Source organism: Protopterus annectens, chromosome 4.part0 (assembly GCF_019279795.1).
Source record: "Protopterus annectens isolate FY-2018-M chromosome 4.part0, PAN1.0, whole genome shotgun sequence".
In the NCBI taxonomy this organism is placed as follows: domain Eukaryota; kingdom Metazoa; phylum Chordata; order Ceratodontiformes; family Protopteridae; genus Protopterus; species Protopterus annectens.
Window position 1 is genome coordinate 378,150,961 of NC_056733.1, and position 27,892 is coordinate 378,178,852.

Sequence of the window (27,892 nt, forward strand, 5' to 3'; positions counted from 1 at the left end):
GCTTTATAATAAAATGAAAAGAACTTTGACCAAAAGTAAGAACAGTAATTCCCAGAATGTTAAAGCCCTTATCACTGAAATAAAGAAACAACTCAGGAGCTTAATAAAATCCACCAAAGCCAAGTTTGTGGCTAAAATAACTATCCAAACCAAAGATAATCCCAATGTATTTTTAGCCATGTTCATGATTTTATAAGCACAATGCAGCAATGCACTGAGTGGATTATGAATGATGTTATTTACACTGAGGCTGAAGATATAGTGAACCTACTGGCCAATAAATGTAGCTCTAACTTTACCCTTCTCTCCCCTCCATCTGTCCCTCAAAATATACCTGAGGCTCGGTTGCCTCCAGCTGTCACACAAGACCAAGTCTTAAAGTGCCATTAAAAGCTACAAATACTGCATCAATGGGTCTTAATAATATCCTCTGGTTGCATCTTAAATAGCATAAGGCATGATTTAGCCATGCCTTTAACAACACTATTTAATCTCAGTCTCCATACAGGTTTTGTATCAAGCAAATGGAGAACAGATACAGTCATTCCCCTGCATAAGGGAGGAACTTCCACAGACCCAGGCAATTACAGACCCCTAAGTCTGACCAGCCACATATGCAAAACCATGGAAAGGCTTATCATAGAATTAATCAACGAGGATATAGGGAACCTCCAAACACAGGGCGCTTCTCAGTTTTGATTTGTCAAGGGTAGTTCATGGTTTCTCAACCTGGTGGAGTTTTTTGAAAATGTCATCAAAGCAATGGATGAAGGCAAATGGTACACATCATATACCTCAATCTTGCTAAAGCTTTTGACATAATTCCCCACTCAGACATTGCAAAAAATATAAATAAACTGGGAATAAGCACCTGTGTCACCCACTGGATTGCCAACTAGCTCACAGATAGGATGCAGATAATCAAAACAGGGAAAGTTACCTCCACAAAAAGACCAGTCAATAGTGGAATTCCCCAAATTTCTGTGCTGGGACCCCTCCTGTTTGGCATCTACTTTTCTGAAATAAAAGACAATACTAAAGGGCTCTGGCTGAATATGTTTGCAGATGAGTGCAAGCTAGGCGTAGTCATTGAATCCCCAAATGACTTAGCCATCCTGTAGGAAGATTTGTCTCAAATAAATAACTTATCAAAATCATGGACTGAAACTAAATGCCAAAAAAAATGCATTATTGTATATTTTTGGAAATCAACTGCCTAACTATCTCCTATCTACCTAACTACTATCACACTGATAGTATGACCCAAGAGTTGACCCATTATTTTGGGATTTGGGAATGTATGTGGACAATGACCTAACTTTTGACCAACATGTGTCCATTGTTGTAAGAAAGCCCTTCTGTATTGCACAGCTTATAAACAATGGGATTGTGTCTAGATCTAGAGATGTTGTTGTCCTCCTTTACACAGCCCTCATTAGGTCAGTTATTACATATAATGCTCCCTTTGGCATGTGTCTGTCCAGACAAATGCAACAACTGGAATGCCCACAGAGATACCTCATGAAAAGGATATAAGGCATGGACCGACTTAAAAGCACTGCCACTATACTCAGTATCCTACAAACTGCTAAGAGGCAACTTGTTTCTGGCATACAAGGTATCCTCTGACCTATTACTGATGGATTTACTGCACATCAGCAATTCAAATGGTATCAGAAATACTCAGTCTAGGGATCTAAACTTCTTCTGCAGCATCAACAGAATGGTTTGGGCGGATATGAATATCTTGCAGATGATACCACTGCTGTGGAATAAGCTTTCCATCCACATAAAACAAGGTTCATCCCTGTCCATTTTTAATCACAACTTAGATCTATGGATGGGAAAGAGAAAATTAACCCCAGGATTTCCACTTGTACTGCTAATGGACAGAAACACCTCCTAAATACTTTATCCCATGCATGTGTCCCCTTGAACTGTTTGTGGTATGATTCCCAGTTATTCTCATTAGGGATAATATATAGATATTGACCATGGGATGGGTAAGGTCACTCTGTAACAAAATGGGAGAGATTATTTGGAGCACAAAAAGAGAAACTGGCTAGGCTTAAAATGACCCACAAGGGTAGCTAGCTTAGTACTTACCTATGAACCTACGTAAGCAGCTCTCTTGCAATCAATCCATAATTTATTAACACAGAATGGTCAATGCTGTTTCAGATTTGGGTATTTTTGTACTTGAACATTGACATTTTACAGAACATTTTTATTTGGGATAGTGACCTGGATATGTATGTTTATCATTTAACTTCCTTGTACAAGAGTTGTTAGATTCAAGATATGATAAGTTGAAAATAATTAAAAATTACAATAAAAGTGGAAAGGAAGATCTGGATGATCTATGATATGAGGATTCCTGTGGGCAAAGACTGCAACTTCATATTGTGGGCTGTGGTGCCTCTTAAATGTAACCCACATTTTGGCATTTGTTGAGCCTATTATGGAGCTGACATGGACAGGAAAGGTGGGAGCGGGTTGCTCAGGTTAATAGCCTGTTGGACAGTCATTATGTAGCCTTCTATCTTTTCATTCCCTTTTCCTTTTCTGGGTTAGTCTAAAAAGTTCATAATCGGTGAAGCTTGCTGGTTATGATTAGGCTGAGGGGTCATGGAGGGTATTCCACTCAGCAGGAACTGGACATACCACTTGGTGGGGCTGTGGGTCAGGTCTTTTTGTCACACTGAGGCTTCAAGGTGGTTATTTATTTCTGTCTGCATGATGTGTATTTTCAAATGTACTAATGATTTTGTTCATTTACAGATGTTATATTTTGTTATCTAATAAATGGTGACAATGTCTGTAAAGTGTATATTGTGTTCTGTGGGGATGCAAAGTGGAGTCAAAGAACAAGGGGGCTTGGTGATCAGAATGGTGGATTTTGTAAACTGGATGAACACACCAGGAGGAAAATGAAATTTGTACCTGTTAAAGGAGTCCTGCGCTACAAAGAGAGAGAGAGAGAGAGAGAGAGACAAAGAGTGCCACTGGAGTCCTGCGCTACTAAGAGAGTCACTGAAAGAAACTAATCCAAAGGTATGGAGCTGTCTTGAAGTTAATAACTGCAAATTTGTTTTTATCCCCAAGTCTTTTTATGCTCTACTATTTTATATATATATATATATATATATATATATATATATATATGGATCTAGAACTTTTGAATGAAAGTTCAAAAGCCCAAATTCATTACCACCGAACACACTTTAATGAAAGCGCTTTCATTGAAAAAGCACTTTCATTAAAGTATGTTAAAAAAAAAAAAAAAAAAAAACACAAAATCTACTTGAATGTAGGGGGGCAAGCCCCATGCACCACCTACCCCCCCTACTTAAATATACCAACTCCGAGATTGCACTACACTGACAAAAACAGCAAAGTAATGGACACGGCCAAGCGATTTCTTTCGCAAGAGAAGAATTTGCTTATATGCCGTTTCATCATTTTGCGATTTTGTCTTTTTAAGTTCGACCAAGTTGTCTTCGGTCATCTAATAGGAACCCTATATATATATATATATATATATATATATATATATATATATATATATGGGTCTATATGACTTGGTCGACAGTTCATTTGATTGACACTCATTTGGTCGACAGTTCATTTGGTTGACAAGCAGATTTGCCCCCTTCCCCAATGTTGTGCAACCCTGGAGTTAGGGGGGGTGTGGGGGTGATGCCTGTTGACCAAATGAACTGTCGACCAAATGAGTGCCAATCAAATGAACTGTCGACCAAGTCATATAGACCCATATATATATATATATATATATATATATATATATATATATATATATATATATAAAGATTTTATTTCATTAGGACATCAATAAAAATTAAGAAAATACACATGCATGAATGCAATCATGCTATTTTGAGGCTCTGGCAAGGCATTGGGCTATATTTATTTGTCTTTGTTTTATATGAGGTTCAAATAGTCAGTATTAGAGATGATAGTACAGGCAATAGCTTGTTAATGACAAAATCCAGACAACAGTCTACATTAAATGCATAGTAAAATGCAGATCTTTTTCCCCTCTGAAACTACATTTAAGAAGAAAGAATATAAACAGAATGACAAACTGCTATTACCTGTTTTGTGCTTTTTCTTTAAATATTTATTTTACATTTGTTTGCCAGGAACGTTCGGCAGTCATAAAATGTCCCATTTTCTGTGGAAGACCAGGGAGAAAAGCTCTGTTACAAAAGATTAATTTCCAAAAGTAACACATAGTATACATTTTGCTGCATTGTTGAGTTGAAATTAAGAAATGTTTCCATGCATCCTCAACCCCTTTTGAACGTGGGGTTGGGGAGTCACTTCAACAGTGACAATCATCTCGAGCCAAGGTGTACACCACTGCATGGCTAGCCCTGCTGTGGTAATTCAGTTGTACCACTCACTCACACACACACTCACACCTATGGCCAATTTAGAGCATACAATCCACCTTTTAATTGCCTTTGGAATGTGGTAGGAAACTGGAGCACCCAGAGAAAACCCATGTGACCACAGGGAGGACATGTAGACTCTGTGCAGAAGGCACCCCAGCTGAGAATCAAACTGGAGAACCTCTTGCTGTGGGGTGACAATGCTAACAGCTGCACCACTGCGGTCACCATACCACCATAGCCACATGAGTTAAACATAGTATAAAATTAGGAAGCATGGGTGAGGTGAAATTATGCACTATAATATTATTAACAAAGAACATTAGGCACTACTGTACTATTAACAAGATATGGAAACAAATAAAAGAATAAAATGGCATGAAAATAAAATTGATTTACAGACTAGATGAGCCATGCATTGAGAAAAATATGGCAGGGAAAAATAAGTAGTGTGAGCGTAGGAAGAGGCATAAGACTTCTTTAGAGTAGTACTGTTGAACAAGTGTAGTAAATAGAGTGGATAAATAGGGACAGTAAAATAATACTGATGAAGACTGTAGTAACAGAGAGGATAAAAAGGGGAGAGTGGGACTGGGAAGGTGGAGTGGATTAATATATATGGGTGAAGGAGGAGATGAATACATAGTTGAGTGTTACTGTAGTCCAGTCCAGTAATAGGCTGGAAATACGTAGGGGCTAATATGAGTGATGGGGTAAAATGGGGGAGAAAGGAGAAGAATGATAGATCATCCAGGACTGGTACAAGAGCAGAGCCAGTTGTTGGCAAGGTGTTCTTTTAGTAGTATTTGGTGTTGGTGGTGTCGATAATTGTTTGGGGTATGGAGTTCCAGATTTTAGATATTTTATTTGATACCAGGGAGTCTCCATAGTAAGTGCTGGATTTGGGTGCTTCTAGAAGGACTTTGCTGTTTGTTCTTAGGGATCCTTTGCAACAGTAGAGGTAAATAAGGTCCTTTAGAGCAAGGCAGTTGCTAGGATGGTAAAAAACATTGTGTGTGAAAATTAATTGGTGAAAGGTTAGGAGATTAGGTAGTTCAAACCATTTTAGTTGGTGAAGTGAGGTGCAGTGGTGTGATCTGTAAGGGAGGCCAGTGGCAAATTTTGCTGTTTTGCTGTTGCAGGAGTCCAATTTATTTGTCTGTTTTTCTAAGATTAGTGAATACAGGAGGGACATATAGAAGGGAGGGAAGTAAATGAGTATTGGTTATGGATTTTCTGGTGGTGTCGGCAAGAAAAGGCTTGATTCTATGGAGTGAGCCTAGCTTGATGTGTACCCTTTTGATAGTTATGGCTAAGTGTTTATCAAATCTAAGATGGTTGTCAATTGTAACACCAAAGAATTTGGTGTATTTAACAGGTTCTATTATAGTATTATTAGTGGAATGGATGGTGAAGGTTGGATGGATACTGTGTGTTCTGTTGCCAGTGAAGAGCATGAGTTTAATTGTGTTAGAGTTCAGGATAAGTTGAGTGTCACAGAGGAATTTTTCAATATTGAGGAAGGCTTTCTGGGTAGTTTGTAGGAGTTCTGGAAAAGAGTGAGCTGAGCAAATGAGAGAGGAGTCATCCAAGTATTGAAATATGTTTACATGTTTGGTAGCTGAGTGTAGTTTGTTGATGAAAATGATGAAAAGTAGTGGCCCGAGTATTGACCCTTGTGGTACACCAACAGAGACAAGTAGTAGGGGGAAAGTTCATCTTGTCACTTTAGTGCCTGCTGTCGGTCAGATAGCTATGAAACTAGCAGAGAGATGTTTGGGAAAGGTTTAAGGAGGCTAGCTTATTGAGCAGTTTCTGGTGTGAAACAGTGTCAAAGGCTTTTGACATACTGAGAAAGATGGTGGCCTGACTATCTAATTTGGTTAACTGAGTTGGTAAAACTAGCAAGGGCAGTAGTGGCACTATGCTTGGGTTTAAAACCATGTTGGGATGCAGATAGGAGGTTATTTTTATTAGATAATTGAATAGTTGGGCGGGAATGCATTTTTCAAGAATTTTTCCTATGGGGATAATGGCAATTGGACTGTAGTTTGTGAAATCTATGGAGGTGCTGCCCTTGTGCAGAGGGATGATGTTAGAGACTTTCCACAGTTTTGGGATATACTATTCTTTTATATATTGGTTAATTAGGATAAATATGGGGTTATAAATGGCATCTGATGCTATTTTGAGAAATTTGTTGGGGAGCTGATCAGCTGCAAGTGATGAGGGCTTTAGTTTAGACAGGAGTTTCTTTATGGTATTGGTTTGGATTAGTTTTATTGAGTTCATCTTTTGTGTGTGTAAGTATTGGGAGTGGGGAACCGTTATCAGTTTTAGCAAGGGGCAGGATAGAATTAATAAAGTGAGAGTTGAATTGGGATGTAATGCTTATAGTAGCTTCAGTTGTGGATGGAGCTGGGGTTGTGCTATGCCCTGGTTTAAGCAAGTGGTTGATGGCTCTCCAAAATTTCTGGGGGTTATTATGATGTTTTGTTGTATAAATGTGTGGTAAGTTTTTTTCCTGTCTAATTTTTTTTTTTGGCAAGATTGCGCATTTGGCAATATTTGAGAAATAATGACTTGTTTTTAGTCTTTTGGTACTGGGACCAGGTTTTGTCTCTTAGTTTGTGAAGTTTAATGGTGTCATTGGTGAGCCACGGTATATGGTTAATTTTGGTGCAGATTTTTCTAAGGGGGTTGAGGCTATTAACGATTTTGATTAATTTTTCATTTTAATATTGTACAGCTGAGTCCAGGGGGAGGTGTTTTTAGTGGGGACCAGTCATAGATTTACAGGTGGGTATTAAAGACTTCCTGCAACATTTTTTTTTCTGCTATGAATGTATTTATAGACAATGTTATTTGGGGAGCCAGTACAGTGCCTATATAAGTAGGTGGGTAGGTGGTCGCTTAGGTTGCCATGGAGACAGCCATAATGAGGGCAGAGGGAGGGTTTGTTCATGAGTATCCAGTCCAGTATTGATTGTTTATTATTGTGTTTGCATACCTCAGTGGGGGATTGGATCAACTGGGAGAAACCATATAGGTTAACAAAATTGTAGGGATTGTTGGAGGAGCAGGTTGTTAAGTCGATGTTAAAGTCTCCCATTATAATGTTTTCCTGAGTGCATGTTGATGCACACTAGTGTAGAAGGTCCTCAGTGGTGGTTGGGGTGTTACTTGGGGATATGTAAATTGGTACAACGATGATGTGTTCATTGTGGTTTATTTGAAGATGAAGTTTGGGGGTTACTAACCAACCATTCTAATCTGAGGTTTCTTTGTAAATTATAGCAATGCTGCCATCTTTTTTGTGGCCGGGGGTTAGGATTTCAGAGGCAGGTTTCTGTTAGTATTGCTAAATCTGGGGAGTATTGGTGGAGAGTTGTAAGTAATTCTGGGATTTTGTTTAGTGTACTGCTCATGTTCTTGTTTAAGATTAGGAGATCTGACTTTCTGTGAGGGTGGTGTGTGATGTTTGTAGTGACTAGGATGTGACTGGAGTGGGGCAGTTGTGGTGGAAATTGATGGCCTGCATTGGGACAAATACCCCTACTTTGTTTCATACAGGCTGAGTTTACTAGAAATAGGTGGGTAAATCTGACACATCGTCTAGTAGTTTTGTGTAATAGGCTTGGTATATTGTTTGAATTAATATATTTCTTCGATAGTGGTGTTACTGAACACTTTAATTTTATTTTACAGTCTGTGATATAAGTACTATGACACAATAATTCTAATATCATATTTAACTGCCTCATCTTTTAGTATTTAGCTTACTGAAAAATGACGAGATCATTATACACAATCCAGAGAGTGAGTTTAAATAAACCTTACTTCAACATGAGATGATTTTATTTTTTGTTTTCTGTGCACCTACCTGGCCCTTCTTCTCAGTTATCTTTTATATTCCTTCTTGCTAAACTTTCTTATTTATTTAATTTATACATTTTGTTGACTGGGTATGCATGTCTGGACAAGCATTCCTTTTCATGGGAGTCCTGAGATTTGTCCACAGGGGAATCTTAATACCAATGCATCCAAAAGTATATACAGTAAATACAATGGCGGACATTAGGACATTATTTATTGGTTACAAAGGATGTAAGACAGAGCAGCTCCTGAAGCAAAAGGAAGTTATATTATGTTTCTTTACAAATTATATGGGATGGAGTAGTTTCTAAAACAGAGATGTGCAGATAATGTGTACATAGGTGCAGGGGCTGAGATGTAATCTGATACAGATGCTGGAGTATGTGTGTAACAAATACATCCTTAATAATGTGTAAATAACTGAAATGCAAACATCTCAGCCTTCAGATAAGGGAATTAGGGGTAAAGACCCTGAAAACTAGAGGCATCTGGCTAAAATCAGGTACACTGCACTAGTATAAATTATGGATATTAATTGAAGAAGCAGAGTCACAGAAACAGACATAAAGCAGTTCAGTTTTACTTTCATTTTATTACAGCATTTTATATGTACATTTACAATAGCATACATTTTACTACCTAGACTAAACATTCCCTTTAACAGAATTAAATATCACACTGCACTATTAGAAAATGCATTATATCAAAAATGTTACATATAAAATATGCTTTCTGGAAAAATTATATGGTAACCATACTGGCAAAGTGGGAAGACATACATTTGTCATCTTGTCACATTACAATTCAAACAGAACTGCTACTCAACTACTCTTCACAGTCAGTTAAGGATACTCCCAGCCTTAAACATACAAAAATCATAGTGCACTGTCAAAAATGTTCTTTATAAAAAAAAATACTTAATATATCACAAATGCAAAAAAATCCAAACCATATTGCTAAGACACATTACAAATTAAAGAGAAAAAGTCCAAATCAAAGGTAAAAAAGCCGCACAGACAAACCATTCAGTAAAAACTCCAAGAAAATCCCAGCTGAGCTAGAATCTTCACTGTGTAATATCTTAAACCTCTGGTAGTAGAAGCCCATTATGAGATCTATGCAAAAGACCCCTTTAAGAACATACCCGTGTTTCAGCTACATGGCTTCTGAATGCCCAAGACTTTTCATTATTAACTTTTTAACTCTTTATTGGTACATTCAGGACAATAAAATTAAACCCCACTAACTGTAAATATGCCATGTTTTGTCCTTTTCCTGAGCTCATCGGTACAGCATACGTGGATTATTTGGCTATATGTTGGAAACATAGAGGTTAAGAGCACACCTGACGTTCGCAAATATTAAAATGCCTGCAAAGTATTCTAAAATCATCCAAACCAAAGGGTAGAAAGATCACACAGGAAAGCCATTCAGTAATAACTCCTGATACCTCATGCTAAAGCAATGCTGATGCTGTAATGCAGCTGACATACTTCAGTTTGGTTGAAAATTAAGGGAGGAAATTACTTTTCTAAAACACAATGATCCAAAATGCCACGTGGGTGTATAGACTTATAGGTTCATAGGTTTATAGGTAGGTACTAGGCTATCTGCCCAAGGGCATTTATAAACCTAGCCAGAGTGTGGCGGCTTTCGCCACCCCATTGATTAATTAACCAATCCTCTGTCAAGCAGAGCCAATGAAGTGATCCCAGGGGTATATTTTCTATTACCATCCATCGTCAAGGTTTCTCTTGAAGAGTGTTAGTGAGGGGCTCTGCCTAATGTAATTTGGAATTTTGTTCCAAAGCATGGGGAGTCTCTGTGACAGGAATCTATCCCTCCAGCATGTTCTATTTATTGTTGTGGCGAGGTTTAGCTCACTAGAGCGCATGGCTTGCAGTGACTTGGATTTCTTTAGGTGGAGCATGTCCATCAATTTTGTGTTGGACATGGCTTTGTAAGTCAGGCAGAGATCACCTCTGAGTAAGCGATATACCACTGAGTACAGCCAGAGGTTTTTCAGTCAGGCTGCATAGGACATATGTTTGAGGCCAGTACACCTCTTGGTGAGGTACTTTTTTGGCCTCTCCAGCTGTTGGAAGTGTCTTGTGAGGTACATCCCAAATGGGGAATTGTACTCTATGATGGGTCTGATGAGTGATGAGTAGAGGGGCACTTAACCTCTTTATTTCTAGATGTGGACCCTTTAGTAATTAGATGGGCCACATAGAAAGATTTCCTAACTACTTTGGCAATATGATTGTCAAAGGAGAGATTACTATCTACCTGGGTCTCCAGATCTCTTATTACTTCTTCTGTATTAAGAGGGCTGCCACCTATGTGGTAATTCATGGGTGTTTTGTTTTTCCCAAATGGGATGACTATGCATTTTTTGGCATTTAGCTTGAGGCCATGACTTTGACACCAGGTGTCCATCTCAGTAAGGCCCTTTTGGAGGATGTCCGTGTCAGCTGGAGAGTCAATTATGGCTCCCAGTTTGCAGTCATCAGCGAACTTGGTTAGCCATAGTCTTCCTGTGTTTGCCTGTACATCTGAGAAGTATATGCCAAACACTAGGGGTCCCAAGACCGAGCCTTGTGGGACACCACTTGTGACTGGTTTAGAGTCGGACCTGGAGCCCACTATTCTTACAGTGTGAGTTCTGTCTGTAAGCCAGTTGGCAACCCATCTCATGATGTAGGTGTTTATGCTCAGGCTGGTGAGTTTTTCTGTAATACCCAAGTGGGGAATGGTGTTGAAAGCCTTGGCGAGGTCAAGGTAGGCTGTGTGAACAACCTTTCCCTCATCTATGGCCTTGGTGACTGTCTCAAAGAAGTCAACCAGATTTAGTAGGCATGAACTGCCCTTAACAAAGCCAAACTGGGTTGGGTCAAGTGTTTGGAGGTTCCCAATGTCTTTGTTAATGAGTTCCATGATGATGCACTCCATAGCCTTGCAGACCAGACTAGTCAGGCTTATGGGGCGATAGTTAACAGGGTCAGTTGTGGCCCCTCTTTTGTGGAGAGGAATCACTGTTGCTGTGCGCCATTCTATGGGCACATAGCATGTGGAGAGGCTGAGGTTGAACAGCGTGTTTAGGTGGGGGTTAGTTCGTTCTGTAGCTCATGCAAGACGTAGCCTGGGACACCATCTGACCCCACTGACGCTGTGTTTTTGTCTTTTGAAAGGGCTATTTTTCACCTGTGCTTCTGTGATTTCCAGGACACTACACTTTTCTGGTATTTTTGTGGGCCCTTTTGGGGGTGAGAGGGGGTGAAGTTTCCACTAAATCTATCTGCCAGGATGTTGGCAATATCAGTAGGTTCAGTATATTTTCTGCTATTTTGCACTAGTTCAGTGCATATCTGCGAGTTGCCACTTAAGATTCTTAACATAGCTAAAGAAGGCTTTGTGGTTATCTTTTGAATCCTTGGCTATTTTTCTTTCGAAGTTAGCCTTGGATGATTTTATGAGGGGCCTTAGTTTCTTACTGATACTGATCAGGGATGTCTTTCCTTCTTGGAATTTGTTTTTTTTTTCTGAACTAGTTTCCTCTTTCTGTTGTATAGCCTGTTTATGGCAGGGGTCCACCAGACTGGTTTCCTTCTCTTAGAGGAGTGAGTCTTGGTTTTGCTAGGGATGGCATGATCCATGCATCCTTGTAGGTGCTCATAGAGTGCATTTGTAAAGGTTTCTGCATCTTGGGCAGCGTTATCCTTTAGCGTGGGGGCTGTGAAACTTATCGTCTCTGTCTTAAGTAAGGTGAAGTTTGCTTTAGAAAAGTTTTTTACTGTGGTTTCCTTAGTTGGGGGTGGTGGTGGGGTGTAGATATCCAGAGTGATTCGTTTATGGTCTGATCTAACCAGTGACGGGTTGATCTCCGGTGTGGAACACCTGTCGCCCATGTTTGTGATGACCAGGTTCAATATGTTTTCACCTCTGGTAGGGGAGTTTACTAGCTGATCCAGGGTGTTTGAGTTGATGAATTCCAGGAAGCGCTGGGCCTGGGAGTTTGTACTTAAGTAGTTTTCCCAGTTAATGGTAGGGTAATTGAAACTGCCCAATATCAGGTTGTTTGGTAGGACCTTCATGTTTTCCAGTGTCTCCAGAAAGGTGGAGTGGTGGTCCTGGGTCATGGAGGGTGATCTGTAGCAGGCCACAATTTGCATTGCATATTTGCCCGATGTTAATTGCACATAGATGATCTTAGAGGTATCATGCTGCGCCATTAACCTGGAGGTGTAGGTATCCTTGATGAATATGGATACACCCCCTCCTTTTGTGTTTCGGTGCATGTTCTGTGGCCGAAACGTGTGGTATGAGTTGTAGTCTGGTAGTGCTGGGGTGCTCTCTGGAGCCTTGAACCAGGTTTCAGTTACTGCACAGATGTCAACATTCTCCATACTGAGGAGTGCTTTGAGCGCGTGCATTTTGAGATTTAAACTGCGGGCATTGAGTAACATAACCCTTAGTTTTTTAATTGTGCTGTTTACGGAGGTGGGTTTGACTTTTGAGCCTTGCCTAAAAAAGGCACTATGGGGGCCTTGGCCAGTATTCAAAAGCCTAGGGGTGACAGGTGCAAGCCATCTCTTGTGAAGCAACAAGGCTTGTCGAGCATGTCGTCCCAGGCTGAAAGACACTGGATCCCCTTTGAATGACACCAGAAGCTTAGCCAATTTTGAAATTGATCATTTTTTCTTTATACTGAGGTATTATTCTTGGTGAAGGCAGGGTGCTACTCAGGGTCAGGGTCATACCAGCCTGGGCTACATGATCAGAGAGCTCTTCCATATCTCTTTTCATGTAGTCCAGGGAGGTACATCTCAGGTCATTCACACCAACATGAACAATGACAGAGTCATATTTGTACTTGTTCTGGAGTGACCTGAGTGCTTGTGTTATGTGGTGGATTCTGGCTCCTGACAGGCAGCTAACAGTAACCTTCTGCTTGTCCATCCTAGTGAGTGGGATGTCAGTGTGCCTGACTATAGAGTCACCTTTTACTAGTGTGTTAGGTATGTTATTTCACCTTAGGGGCTGTGATTGTACAGCACACTGATTTTGTGTTTTATATGTTGTCTGGTTTGTGACGGGAGGTGCAGGTTGTTTGGGTGTCTGCTTTGGAGGTCTCTGATGCTTTTACAGGTTTTTATTTAGAGCCTCCGAGTATGATTTTGTGTATTTATGTGTATTTTTTGCCAGCGCTGGTTTATTAGGTCTATGTGTGTCTGGAGGTGTGGTCCAAGTGTTAACCTTCTCCTCTTGACTGTCTGTTCCATCTTGGGTGGAGACAGCTTAGCCTCCAGTTTGGCTGTATAATTGCATCTCTCGCATATGTTAGTGTTTTGTGGCAGGAGGAGAGGGTTGTTTGTGTATATGAGGCATTTGTAACATTGCCTCAGGATACCCAGATTCACCAGCTGGACTGGAGAGTACACCTGAAATTGCCCTTTGATCATGCCTGTATATTAGGGTGAGCTGCTCAGTCACTTGGTTGGTGAGGGGTGAATAAAGAGCCTTGCCCTGCTGGGCAATCAAGTGTCAGGGTATATTAGTGCTTGCTATTAGGTCTGAGCAAGTGCTGGGCTGTAGGATGCTTTTTGAGTGCTCAGGTTGAGAGTTAGTCTAGTTTCAAGGGAAAAACTGAAGAGGAGACTTAGTGGAGCCAGAAATAATTTAACCCTAGCTAACCGGCACTGCACAGAGCACAAAACCGTGCAAACGCAGTTTTTATAGCAGGGAAATGAAAGAGATAGAAATTAGCCCAAAATGGCCAATAAACTACTAACTTCTGGGCTGGAACCACTCCTCCAGGGACAGATAGGCTGCTCAAAGCTTCCCTCTTTCACAGTTGAACAGAGAAACTTCCTTCTATCCAAGTAAGGTATGGGCAAGTCAGAAACTTGTAACACAGCCCTGAATTCAGCACTAGCCTGAACACTGGGCTATACCAGCTTAGAAAGGCGGGAAACAAGGATTTTTTTTTCCTAAAATAAATGTCCGTATCTGAAGCTAAAATATGGCAAATGCTTTATTTTTACTAATACTCTTAACTGATTAATGCTAAAAGCATTAAACATCCTTATGCCCTTTTAATTTCTACTACACAGAATAGACAAAATGAAATGAAGACAAAGTACATGGAGAAAAATACAATAATATCACAAAAGTATGAAATTAGTCCATGACCTGTAAACACTCATAAAAACATGGTACTGAGATGGATAGATTTCTGTACACTACCATTTTTCATTCACAAGGCAGCAATATAATTTATTAACTGTTTTAATCAAGAATGGTATGTGAAGCAAGGACTAATGTATGGCGATGGTATGAAGGCAGGAGATAAGTTACCTTTGTAGTACTGGGTACAGAATTCAAAGAACCATGCAAATATTTTATACACACACTGTACACAAACACAAAATACTTAAAATAATCACTTACTGGAACTGCAGTGCTAAACAAATGAAACAAGCACAGATAAAAGTACCTGAAAAGAAAAGGAGAGAAACAGGAAGAGGAAGAGAACCATGAACAGGAAGTGGTTAAGGAGATAATAAGTGTAACCAGGCGAAAAACTATTGGTTATACACTACACCAAACCGAGAGGAAGAAAATGCTTACTGACTATCACAACACTGAAGTTAATTTATTTGTTCATTTATTTTTAGTCTGAGGTTGTCCTCTTGAATCAAATTCTGATTTACATACTAGACCCAAGCAGTAAAAGGAGCTCAGAAGAAATCTAGAGGCAATTACGTGCATAGCCAATCAACAACTTAAGTCGAATGTTATGGAAGGAATCTTGAAGCTTAAAAAAAAACCTCCAGATATGCAGAATATGCTGTGCAAACTCCACTTACACAGAATTCAGTTGGCCAGGATTGAAACTTGACATCAAGTGAGAGAAGGAGCATTACTGACCACTGCATCACCATGCTGTAAAACTGAAGGAATGAGAATTATAGTTTTGTGAGAAATTCCTAACATTAGATACAGGAAGAAATCGAACCATAAAGAATAAACACTCCAGCAAAACAAAACAAAAAAATAAAAAAGAAAGCAAAACAAATAGTCATGTGCACTGTTTCAGATTTGTTACAGCAGTCTGAAATATCAATGCAGCTAGCATCCCCTGCAAGATGCTATACCAAAGGGCAATTCCATGATCGAGGCAGGTCTTCTGCTCAAAATGAATGCATGCATTTTTTTCCCTGCTAAAGAATGGTATGACTCTTTTTTTTTTTTTTTTCATTTTTTATACAGACTATGTGACCACATAAGACAAGCAGCACCCACCTCAGCAGTACTGAAGTTGAAATAAATGTTACACACATTTCATCTGTAGACTGAATCTGTATTTTGCACCAGTTTCAAGGAAGGATTAAGTTATAAGTCTTCTGCTGCTTCCACAGCATACAAATCTTTGAAGAGGTTGTGAATTAAGAATCCAGTTCTATTGGAATCTCCCACCAAAAAAAAAATGTTGCATGTAAAATTTTGCTGACAGCTTGTTGACCACCACAGGTATGCTGCAGGCAATTTGTTTGAGTTGTTGTATCTTTCGGCTTTTCCCGATTAGGGGTCGCCACAGCGGAACTCCGGTCCGCTAATGATTGGCAGTAGATTTTTACGTACCGAGTATTAAACACAATCTGGAAGACAAGCCTGTATGAAAATATCAGTGAGACCAAAAATGGATCCACAATTTGGCTAGATATCATTGTTTGAGCTTCCTTTTAAAATAACATTTTGTGACCAACAATGGAGACTTGTATTGCTATGCAGAGATTTTACTAAAAACTACTGCCAAACCTTTATTTATCTATCTATCTATCTATCTATCTATCTATCTATCTATCTATCTATCTATCTATCTATTTATTTAATTAATTAGTCTGTTTGTTGTTTATTGGGGTAGTACATTGGTCACAACTGACCATTTGCATGTACAGCCTGGGTAAAGAAATTCACAAAACAAAAATTCATAAACTTGCAGTGATCAAAGAATGTTGATAATCTCATAGCCAATTTAAACAATATGTAAATATTATTAATACAGTAGAAAAGCAAATGTGAATTAATTTTGTAGTAAATATGAGAAGGAAGCATCAGTTAAGTTAAAATGGTCAAAGTAGAAGTGATGCACTCGAGGAGGGAGTTAGGTTGTGTGTCCAGTGGAAATGCATTTGTAGTCAAGTTTTTGATGGAGGTGTCTTTTGGGTTGTGCTCTGAAAGATACAAAGATTTAGCAAGTATATAGTTGGTAATCCCTTCATTCAAAAGGTGACTAGGTGACTACTTAAGTACTGGGTTCTCATATAAAGTCATCTCATTGTCACTGTGCTTACTTACTGCAGTCACTCAGCAAGGTGTGGGCTGATCAGTGTCTCAGTCAGTGCCTAAAAGACAGGTATTTTTAGAAAAAACAAATGCCTGGACAACTAGTTGAAGATCACTTTGGACATGTGGCTACTGAGCATCATCTCTTTGGTGTACAGTATCCATTGCTGGGCCCTTCCTCATTTATTTGGGAATGTCAGCAATAGCAATCCCCCATTTTAACCAACTACTGCAGCAGGGAGCCACTGAGCTGGTCCCTTGAAGTCAGGAAGTTATGTGGTTCTATTGCAGACTCTCTCTGATTCCCAAAAAAAGAAGATAGACCTTGAAGACCATTTTAGACATTTTCAAGCACAACCGTTTCCTTAAAAAACAATGTTCAAAATGCTCACTCACCTGTCCCCTTTCCCATTTCTCATGAACAAGACATTCTGGGTTACTCTAGACCTTAAAGATGCTTACCTTCACCTTCTGATATGCAATGAGCAGAAGAGTTTGCTTCTTTCTCTTTGGTCTGTCTATTGCTTCCAGAGTGTTTAAAAACTACATGACTACTGTAATAGCATTTCTGAGAAACAAAGGGATTCACTTTTAGCCATACCAAGATGATAATTTATTGCAAGTTCAAATGTAAATGGAACTGTAGAGAAGCTAAAATTGACCCTGGGCTACTTTTAAAATCTGGAGTTTTCTGTCAATAATCTCATATGCAAACTTATCTTTAGTATATTTAATGTACGCTTGAGGAGTAGGATGCTAGATATAAGGGAATACAGGGCATACCTACCCGCTGAGGAGGTTGTGCTTCTTGATATGTTTTCCCCAAACCAGAACGTGGAACCTCTGATGGTGTGAAAATTCTTTAGAGTCCTGGATTTCATGATACCCTGGCAATGCTCTACATACAAAAGGGTCAGAGATACTGCAAAGAACACTGGGGCAACACTCTTACCCATTAGACAAAAAAATACAATTTTCCCATGTATTCAGAAGATGTTTACATGAGAGTTTTTTCAGGTGTGATAAAATACGGGTATACCTTTTTTCCCCACACAAACAGAAGCAAAGCCTGACAAATGATGCTTCAGATGAAGCTTGGGAGGCTCATTTAGGCAATGTTAAGGTAGAACAGACAGAGCTCAGTCTAGGAAAACTTTCACATCAGTAGTAAAGGAGATGCTAGATATCACTGTGGCCATCAAGGCCTTCTAAATTATATGGAAGCTGGCATGCTGTTGCTGACCACATTCAACACCACAGTTATGTGTTACATAAACAAACAAGGGGGACACATCCATATTCCCTTCACAGATTAGCAAAACAAACTCTGGAGCTGGTAGCACTGTCACATATGATCTTCATGAGGAACTATTTAACTATTTCTTAAAGAACTTCAATCCGATGGAGGCCACATTAGGCATTAACCTTGTCAGCATACCATGAATGGTACTTGAGCAAAACTGCCTTCAGAAGCCTGATGAAGGATTGGGGGAGTCAGATATACCTACTTATCTGTTTAAAAGGTCATAACTATCCTGTACTGCAAGAGCCTTCTGTGCAACTGTGCATGGGCAGTGAATGATTTCTCCTTAAAGTGGAGCATTGTCTTTCTGTATGCTTACCATCCTACCTTTCTCCTAGCAAAGGTGTGGCAAACAATAAGGTAGCACCGGTAATGACACATTTGTTACTGACTGCAAGATAAAATGTGATTCTGTACCATAATCCAATTCTTTCCGAGAATGTCCTAGTTTGATCCAAATGGAAATATGGATACAAAAGTGGGGATTGTTTCAATTAAAAAAATGAGAAACACCCTTTTAAGAGAAACATACTTAATATGTCTTTGCCATGTAATTTATCTTTTGATACAATCTATTAATTCTATTAGGGACCATTTTTCCCTTAAAAAATCTTCTCAATTTCTTCTATATTATTGGAAAATAACAATAAGCCATTAACCAAGAAGCCCATATAAACTGGCTTTTCATAATTCCCCCTTTGGCATGTTTTGGGTTCATACTATCAGTACTCATTTCCTTTAATGCCCTTGTGAAAAATTTAATGTAAAGATTAGTACTTAATTCATTTTTATATTTTTTAAAGCATGTGAGTTATTCGTGTATTCAAAAATACTTTCTAGGTCAGACTCAGAGGAAGCTTGGGTTAAGCATGCTTATGTACTGTTGTGAATGAAATTGCACACAAGCCCATTTTGATTTTATGATGTTGTTGACAGAAATCATTTAGTAACTTTTGATGTTGTTTCTCTTTTAACATCTATCCCTAATCTACTGCTAGTGAAGAATGCATACAAATGAATAAACAGTTGGTAACCCATATGGAACGAACAATTAATTTCAATGTTGTTAGACACATTATTAGATTTGTTGTTAAAATAATTGGTTCATGTCTAGTAGTGAAGTATTTCAGTAGGTAAATGGTGTAAGTATGGTGGCCTTGATGGCCCTCACTTATGCTAATTTAGTAATGGCTACATGGGAAGTAGACATAACTTCTTCTGTTAAGCATATGGTTCAAAAAATGATTGACAGTAATTTCACTATGAGCTTCCTTGGACTCAAACCTAGAAAGCTTTTTTGAATAATTGTATGACTCTTATCCTGTTTTAAAAATGAAAAAGTCATTTCACCAGCATACAATATTTGGATGTTGAGATACATAAAAGTTAGTCAAATACTAATCTTTACATAAATATTTTTGTAAAGAAGTTAGAGGTAATAAGTACCTGGATTATTCTAATATGTACCTGAAACATAGCAGCAGGGTCTTTGTGAAGATAGTTTATAATGAGTTGTAGAATAATGACTGATGATTGTTACATTTTTAATAAGTTAAAATAAACTGAGAGCTTTTTTTGGGAAGGGGGCATAGCATTGTAGTATTAGATTGTGTTAGAAGGGAAATTATAGGTCAAATGAATATTCATTATGCACCTGTTACAAAAGTGGAGCTGTCAATTTTTGATATAAAAAGGAATTTGAAAATAGTCCCTTCCTAGATACCTGTAGAAGTGGTACTGGCTTGGTACAACATGTGGTTTAAGAAAATGGAACATTCTGAATGGCAATAAGGAAACTGGAAGAATTGTTGGTAATATCCCTTTTGTCAATAATAAGGCTACCCATTTGACTGAGCTATTTCAAAGAAGACTGTATGTCAAGGGTAGTAGGGATATTGAACAAAGGGGGTACATTTCCCTGTTTTGGTGGGTGTGACATCAAGGAGCCTGAATTCTCACCACTGACACTGGAGAGGGACTTTCACTTGGAATACAAATGGATACAGTATTTCCAAATGCAGACCTCTCTGCATCAAGCACAATTTCCCTTAAGAGCACACAGGGAACACACTCAGCCCATGGTCTGGATTTCTCTATACATGTCTCCCTCCAGGTCCCCAGTAAGACTCCCCACTGGTACAGATCTAGGATTGGGTCTTCAGCCGAGTGTCCAAGCCAAGTCTTCCAGCACCATCTCTGTGAAACCAGTACTTCATGTCCCTGCCTCAAGTAGCTAACCCACACACTGTCTGAGATTTAATTTTCACACACACACACACACACACACACACACACACACACACACACACACACACACACACACACACACACACACACACACACCTGGGAAAGGCTGGCACAGATTATCTGCTGTATCAACTTTGCCTAGACTATAAAGCAGTTTCACTGCCACCAGTCAGTTCTTAGAAGGGTATCCAGTAATACTGAGTGAAATTAATATTAATACAAATGGTAATGTTGACCAAACAGCAAGGCTTCAGGCGTGGCTAGAACTGTCACCAAATAAATATGTGCAAATGTTCTCAAAGCTTAAATATTTTCTAAAAAGATCAACCACAATGAAAAGTTTAGCTATATTTAATAATAAATAATAAAAACATGAAAATACTAAATATCTATTTATAGTAAACACCAGACTTTCAGTCACAGGGAATATTAAAAATAATACGATGGAAAGTGTCACACAGTTATAGAAAAACAGTATTACTAATCTCACTATATTTTCCTGACTAATCTAAGGAGAATTACTGTTCCCTAGTTAAGCTACTTACTGAGTAAAGCAAGATAAGATAATATGAGTGAGAGGTCCTTGTCAGATCCAAGATAGTATACAGAATGCTGAGAGTGATCTCCTACTAGTATCTAAATATTATTTTCGGCTTACAGAATGACATCACACACATCTGGTAATCTGACTCTATTTCTCGCACTATCCTGCATCACTAGAAGATGACAGGATTTTAGCACCTATGTGTTACCATACACACAGACAGATCTTTGCTTAGATCTCCTGGAAGTCATAAAACCACAAAACACTTCCCTTCTTCCTACAGGAGCTAATAAACCATACCTCTTAGAGACATTGTGTCTCTGGTTTAATTCTAAACTGTGAGATAACATCTTTATGGCCTAATTTAATTTCAGCTATTTTTTCCAAAATTTGCTGGGACTGAGCTTAACCTCTTTTCTTCCAGAATATGCTGTTACAATGTATACATTTAAACAGTTACAATAATGCATGCATATTTCTTTTCTGCCCAGCAGGGAGCACTGTTGATACATTTTAGCACAAGCAACTTTACAAATACATTTTTAAACACAAGCATCTGTACAAATAAGTTTGATATACAAATGACATATAATTCTTTACAAAATTCCAGCTAGCTCTGCTGGCATAAGTTATACATCCACTGCCCTACTTCTCCTGGCATGGCTGGAAGTACCTGATATTGTCACATTGGGTCAACATCCTAAACAATGTTTTAGAGATGACGGTTGGTTTTGTGGTGGGTATGCCCAATACATTTCTTGCAGTTGTTTCTACACAGACAAAACTGCAAGGGCACTGAAGGAAAGAGAGGTTGAACACATCAGGGACATTAACAATGTAAAATAATTCAAGGACCTTACACCATAATATCATGTGTGTGAAGTTTACAAAGTTCACTTTTGTTGTATTAGAGCATGTTAATACTGATGCTAGAGGGGTTGATCTTACTATTATCTTAGAGAAGCATGAACTAAATTTGTAGATACATTTTAATGCTTTTAGCTATCTATGCTTAAGTGAGACTAGCAACATCAGTTGTTAGTTAAGTAATAGGTGTTTAATCTATTGAAAGATGTTTTATCACTTTTTAATTGTATACGTTTTAGCTTCTCATGTGTTGTAATGAATTTTCAGACTTTAAAAGCAGAAATGTGTATATTTGGTCATCATCTTATGAAGCTCTAAATTATTGGCATGAAAGTGCTAGCATGTGTTCATTGAAAATGCTTTAGTAACATTCTTCTTCTAGTGTCTATTTATTATCTGAGACTTTTGTGCGGTCATGTCCCAAACTAGTTTGTAGAATAAAATATTATAGGAAAACAAATTAAGCTCAGTATATGAATATGATTTATATAATGTTCTCCTCAAGCAGTCCTAGACAGCATAATGACATACATTCAAATAAGCATTTTATGCAGTTAGTAGTCTTGAAACATCAGTTGCACAAGACAATTACAGAGCTAATAAAAACTTTTCCAAGACCAAATGCTGATTCAAATCAGCAGAACTTGCTAGATTTGATCTTTATCGGTGTAAGATGTTCCAAGGATGAAGTCCAAGCAAATTCCTTGTGTGACCTTATCCTGCTCACAACACAGCAGTCATTCAAATTTCAAAAGACAGTATCAATCATTATCAAAGGGGCATCTGCTCCATAGAGTATTCAAACCACATTACTGATAGAAGTAGATTCCCTAAGGTAGGAACCTGGAATAGAACAGAACAATGTCATCTTTGTGTGAAATGTATATCTTCAAATAATAAAAAAAAAAAACATTTCAAGAGAAACTATTCTCACTCAGAGTCAGAAGGCTTAAAGGATAAATCTTTATTTGCATTTAAGTACAATTTTGCCCTTATTGTTGATGTTGAAGATACTCCGGGGATATCTAGGGAAGCCCATTAGTCATTGCCATTACTCATTAACAGTCCTCATATCTGTTGCATCTCTAGTTTCTTCTCCCCACCCCTGAAATCTCAGTACTCCTTCTTTTTTTACTCTAGTTAGCAAGCATCCTTCAGTTCTCACCTGCTATATTTCCCTGAATTTACATTCATCTACAGCAAGTATAGAACTGTAAATGCTGCCTCCCTTCTTCAACTGTTTTCTGAAATGCAAAACCTCTGATCAGAGTGGCCAGTTGCATATAACACTGTGTAAATTGTAAGACTCATCCCTATGCTAGTGGAGCACACATGGCTGGAGATCCACAGTGGGTTTCTAGGTTTCCTCCTTAGCTAGTAACTATTAATATGGAATTTCTTTAAGCTCTCCTTTTAGAACCCAATCATACGAACAACAGAGACTAATTATCTAGGATGCTGCAGTATGCCCTTCCATAAATTAAATATCTATATCTCTCCACATCCTTTCACTACTTCTGTCATCTCTTCCATTAGTTTCAGTCATTTCATATGATACTATCTGTTAAGGGGTCTACTTTATTCTGGCGAAAGCTGAATCGGTCAAATACAATTCGCATGACACATAACGAGTGAAATGTGAATACATTGAATGCACTAAACCGCGAAAGTGGAAATATCGAATTCGCATAGTTGGCCCGTCTGCAGAATAGCTCCGTAAGGTAAGTGTGCGATAGTTATGGACCTTAGGGTTAGGGTGCAGGTTAAAGTAAGTGCATAGATAGGTAATGTATGTAAGGTTTAGTCTAGGGTTTTGTTAAGTGTATGTGTGTGGAATATTTAGTTTGTTTGGGTATAGCTCAGTAGGGTAAGTGTGCGGTAGTTATGGACACTAGGGTTAGGGAGGGGTTAAGGATAGTGCATAGATAGTTGTGTATGTAGGGTTTAGTGTAGGGTTAGAAGTTGTGTTTTGGGGCTTTACTTTAGGGTTAGAAGTAAGGTTTTTGTTAGTGTGTATGTGTTGTTTTTTACTGTGTTTTGGTAGGCAGTATGTTGCGGGCGGTGGGTTTGGTCAACTATGAGAGATCGAGATTTCGAATTTCGTGGTTTGGTGTGTTCGATGTATTCACATTTCGCTTGTTATGGTTTGCGCGAGTTGTATTCGACTGATTCGGCTTTCGCGGGAATAAAGTAGACTCCATGTAATGGAGCTGTTCTCTCCAGGCCTCCATTGAAAAGGGGCCTTTATGCCCAGCCAGACTTCCCTAGCCAACAAATTTAAATTCTACTACTACTAGTAGCAATGATAATAATAATATACTATTACTGGTTAAGCATTCAGTTAATTTACAAACATTGCACCTTTTGTTAGTACCCTATTACAGAAATTAACAGCTAGTATTTTACTTTATCTAATGCAGCTTTTTGTATTATTGTTGCTTCTTCCACCTTACTTACTGAGTGTTTCTAAAAAGCATGCAATCCTGGGAGGGTCAGTCCTGCTATTCTTAGACTCACTTCACTCCTCTGTCCTCCTCCAAACTTCCACCTCTCTTCTGTAGCTTTATATATCACTGCACTCTCCCAACCATAACAGCAGTTTCACTTGCCAACTAAACACATCTCTATTCACTGTCAACTTATTATAGTCAACCTTCAACTTCATTAGCTGCCTACAATATAATCATCACTTACTCCACTCTGTCTTGTACACCTCCCAAATCATTTCTTAAACAATTAAATCACTAGTTTCATATACCACTAGCTCTTACTATACTCTGGTCATATATTGACATTCACTGCGTAAGCTGCCCCATATTACACCTACTCTACACTCCCTCATGTCCTCCTTATATACTCTCAGTCACTTCTCACAATCTGTTCACTAATCATAGTATCCTTATTCACATATTGTCTTCCCTTTAACACATTACACACCAATATACTCCATTGTTTCAGTATCATTCTTCTCTCAACCACTCACATTTCTTCTGCCCACCATCTTCCTATTTATCGTATAGGGTAGATCTCTCTTTATCTTCATCCACCTTCAAATTCACTCCTCTGTTTTTTACTTCTCCCTGTAGAGACAGTGTTAGTCTACACTTTCCTGTCCAACAACTCCATAACTACCACAATCACTGTTAATTGGGTCTGCTGTCACATTCTTATGATCTTAAACTGTCTCTGTCACTCTTACTGTGCTATTCTAATGATACTTATCCAAATTCTAGTCATATTTTCTCATTTACTACTTGAACATTTTGCAGCTTGCCATTGCAGCCCCTTTACCAATTATGTAACTGCCTTAAATACCCAAACAGTACACATAAACTCATTACATTCACTCCATTATATATCCTCACTTGTTTAATCCCTCCTACAGTTCTCTCTCACAAGAAAAAACAACTCATAGCCACATAACTTTATAATTCATAAACTGGGCATAAATCAGAAAGATAATACTAAAAGGCTTTTCCCGTACCATCATGTTTTCCTATTTCTGTAATTCTCTAGGGGCATCCACTCCAAACCTGACCCAGTACAACAAACTTTTCTATAAGCTTGACATCTATGAGAGATTATTCTTTATTAGAACCTCATTCTATTAATAACCCAGGCTTACTGATGCTCAATACCAATCTTATATGCATCTGTAAAAAAGATTGTTAATTTACATGCTTCGTTACTCCTGTACTTCCCAGACATTTTAATTCAAACATGGTTCAGACTTGAAATAAAGAATAAAAGATGAAGAGGTATTACCTGCATGATATAATATCTTTACAGCAAAAAAAAAAAAAAAAAAAAAGCAGGTGGTATAGCAACTATTTACCTCTAATACACTTGAACACTGTTTCTATCCTCATACCCTCCATCTTTTCAAGAAAGTAGAACTTCTCATTTCCTTCCTAAAATTTTAAATTTACAAAAGTGTGTGCATTGGGAGGTTGGCATAATGTTTAAGGTATTTACCTTATAGACACAAGGTACAGGGTTTGATTCTCACATGGGGTAATTGGCTAGGCTTAAAATGGCCCACAAAGGTGGTTATCCTAGTACTAATCTATGAACCTATTATCACAGCAAACACTTTCAAGCAATAATAGTTTCACGGCTCAGGATATCCTTTCACGAGTTTCTATAAATATCCCTCAAGAAGCTATCATACTAAGGGATTTTAATTATTGATTGTTTCTTAATAGATACTGACTCTTCCAGAAACACTATGAACTTATGTGGCTTCACACAACTTATTGAAACTCCAACTAGGAATAACAAATGTACTGCCAAGACATCTATACTTGATTAGTTTCTTACCTCAGACCCAAGTAAAATCACCTTTTTTGGTACTCCACAAAATACTGTAAATGATCATCTCCCCACTTTTGCTAAAACATTCCAAAAGTATATTCCTAAACATTACTCTTCAATGTAGTACACAATGTATCAAAGTTTAAAAAGATACTTTTATATCTACCATAAAACTATGTAAATGGAATATAATGAAATTGTTTTTTTCTTGATGATGGTGTATCAGACTTCAACAAAATGTACCTAAATATAGTAAGTGAATAAGCTTCATTGAGACGAACGTCAGTCTAAGCTAAGCCTGCTCCATGGCTATCCCAAAACACTGAACAGTTCATACAGCAAGGGATAAAGCTTGAAACACATGACTACAGAGTAAAACCCAGGCAAACTTAAACTTTCAGACAATTTTGAAATCAAGGAACACATCTAAACTTTGGATTTTCCCTCATCCACAGACTCAGATAATTTCCATCAACCTAGTCCCTACCTCTACCATCAGAACGTATCCCTACAAATTAAGACCAATTACACTTGCAGCTGGCAGTCTTTCTGATAAGTGCATCAAATTTGTTGCTGATGCTCTGGATTACCATATTTCTATTTTAATAAACAGATATATTGAAGAAGACTATGTCCCAGCCATCTGGGAAAAAATCCTTCACCTATCCCTTCATAAAGGTGGAAACTCTACGGACTTCTCAAATTATAGACTCATAGCCATTCTGTCTCTATTATCCAACATCTTTGAGAAATACATACAAATACATCCTACTAGTCATAATCTTCTTTCCCCAACCCAACATGAGTTTTGACTAAATCATAGTACACTTTCAATCCTTCTCAGTATTGAAATACTAATCTGATGTTGTCAATTTTCATTTATTCCTCAACAGTTGGGTTTGTATTCAACCTTCGGATCTGACTCAGTCGTTACTATAGCTCATGGTAACCATAATGCTCTGGAGCTTCTCCCTTACCCATAATGCAACACACCCTAAAATACCTTAGATCTCATTTGCTGCTTTTGCAAAATAGACGTGGTCATCTAAGTTGTCGAGTTTATTTTCAGAGAAGTGTATTTTTCTTGTCTCATAGTTCTATTTTCCATTTTTTTTACACTCCGTGTATCACTTATACATACAGTTGTAGGTATTCTAGTGCCTATTTTCTTTTTTCCTATTTAAATTTTTTTCTCATAGCATTGTCGGTATGTTTTTCTCTCTTGCCTTTATTTCCCTTCTCTTTTATTAAACAACAACAAAAAAACTATTTTCTGTCTATATTAAAGATGTCAGAAAAAGGCCCTTTGGGCTTTAAAAAATGCCAAAAATGTGGTTATAAGCTCCCTCTCTCAGACACACATAATTTATATGTGTATTGCCTTGGCCCAGACCATTTGAACATAGACTGCTTTATATGTAAGAAATGTAATCAACAAGCTATTGTGGACCACAAAAACAAACGGATTTTGAAAGGTTTGTTACATTCTGCTTTTTTGGAAGTGATTACTGGGGCACATCCCCCCATAATTATATCTTAAGAGACTTCTAAAAAGTCCTCAGGACAGTATGCATCTTCTACACTGTCATTGATGAAAACTCCTAAAAAGAAGTACAAGATGGCTCTGAAGGCTTCTGTCTCAAAGCCAGTTTTGGAAACTCCAAAAACTGCTTTAGATCTCAGTGCATTGGATCTGACGCTTCTTCAAGGATACATTATTCACCAGTCATTGACCTGGTACCCTCTAGTATTCCACTCCCCTTTATGGAAATACAGCATTCAGAATCTCCTTCTTCAGCTTCCTCTCATTCTTCCATGAGTCTGACTGAAGCCAATGTGGATAGAATGATGAGAAGATTTCTGTTGACGCAGATACAGATGGGTGTTCTCCCGCCTCCTACCCCTTCAGGTCAGGAAGCCTTAGTTTGCTCTACCCCTCCACTATAAGCTCCTTCTCCAATCTGGCTGTCCATTTCA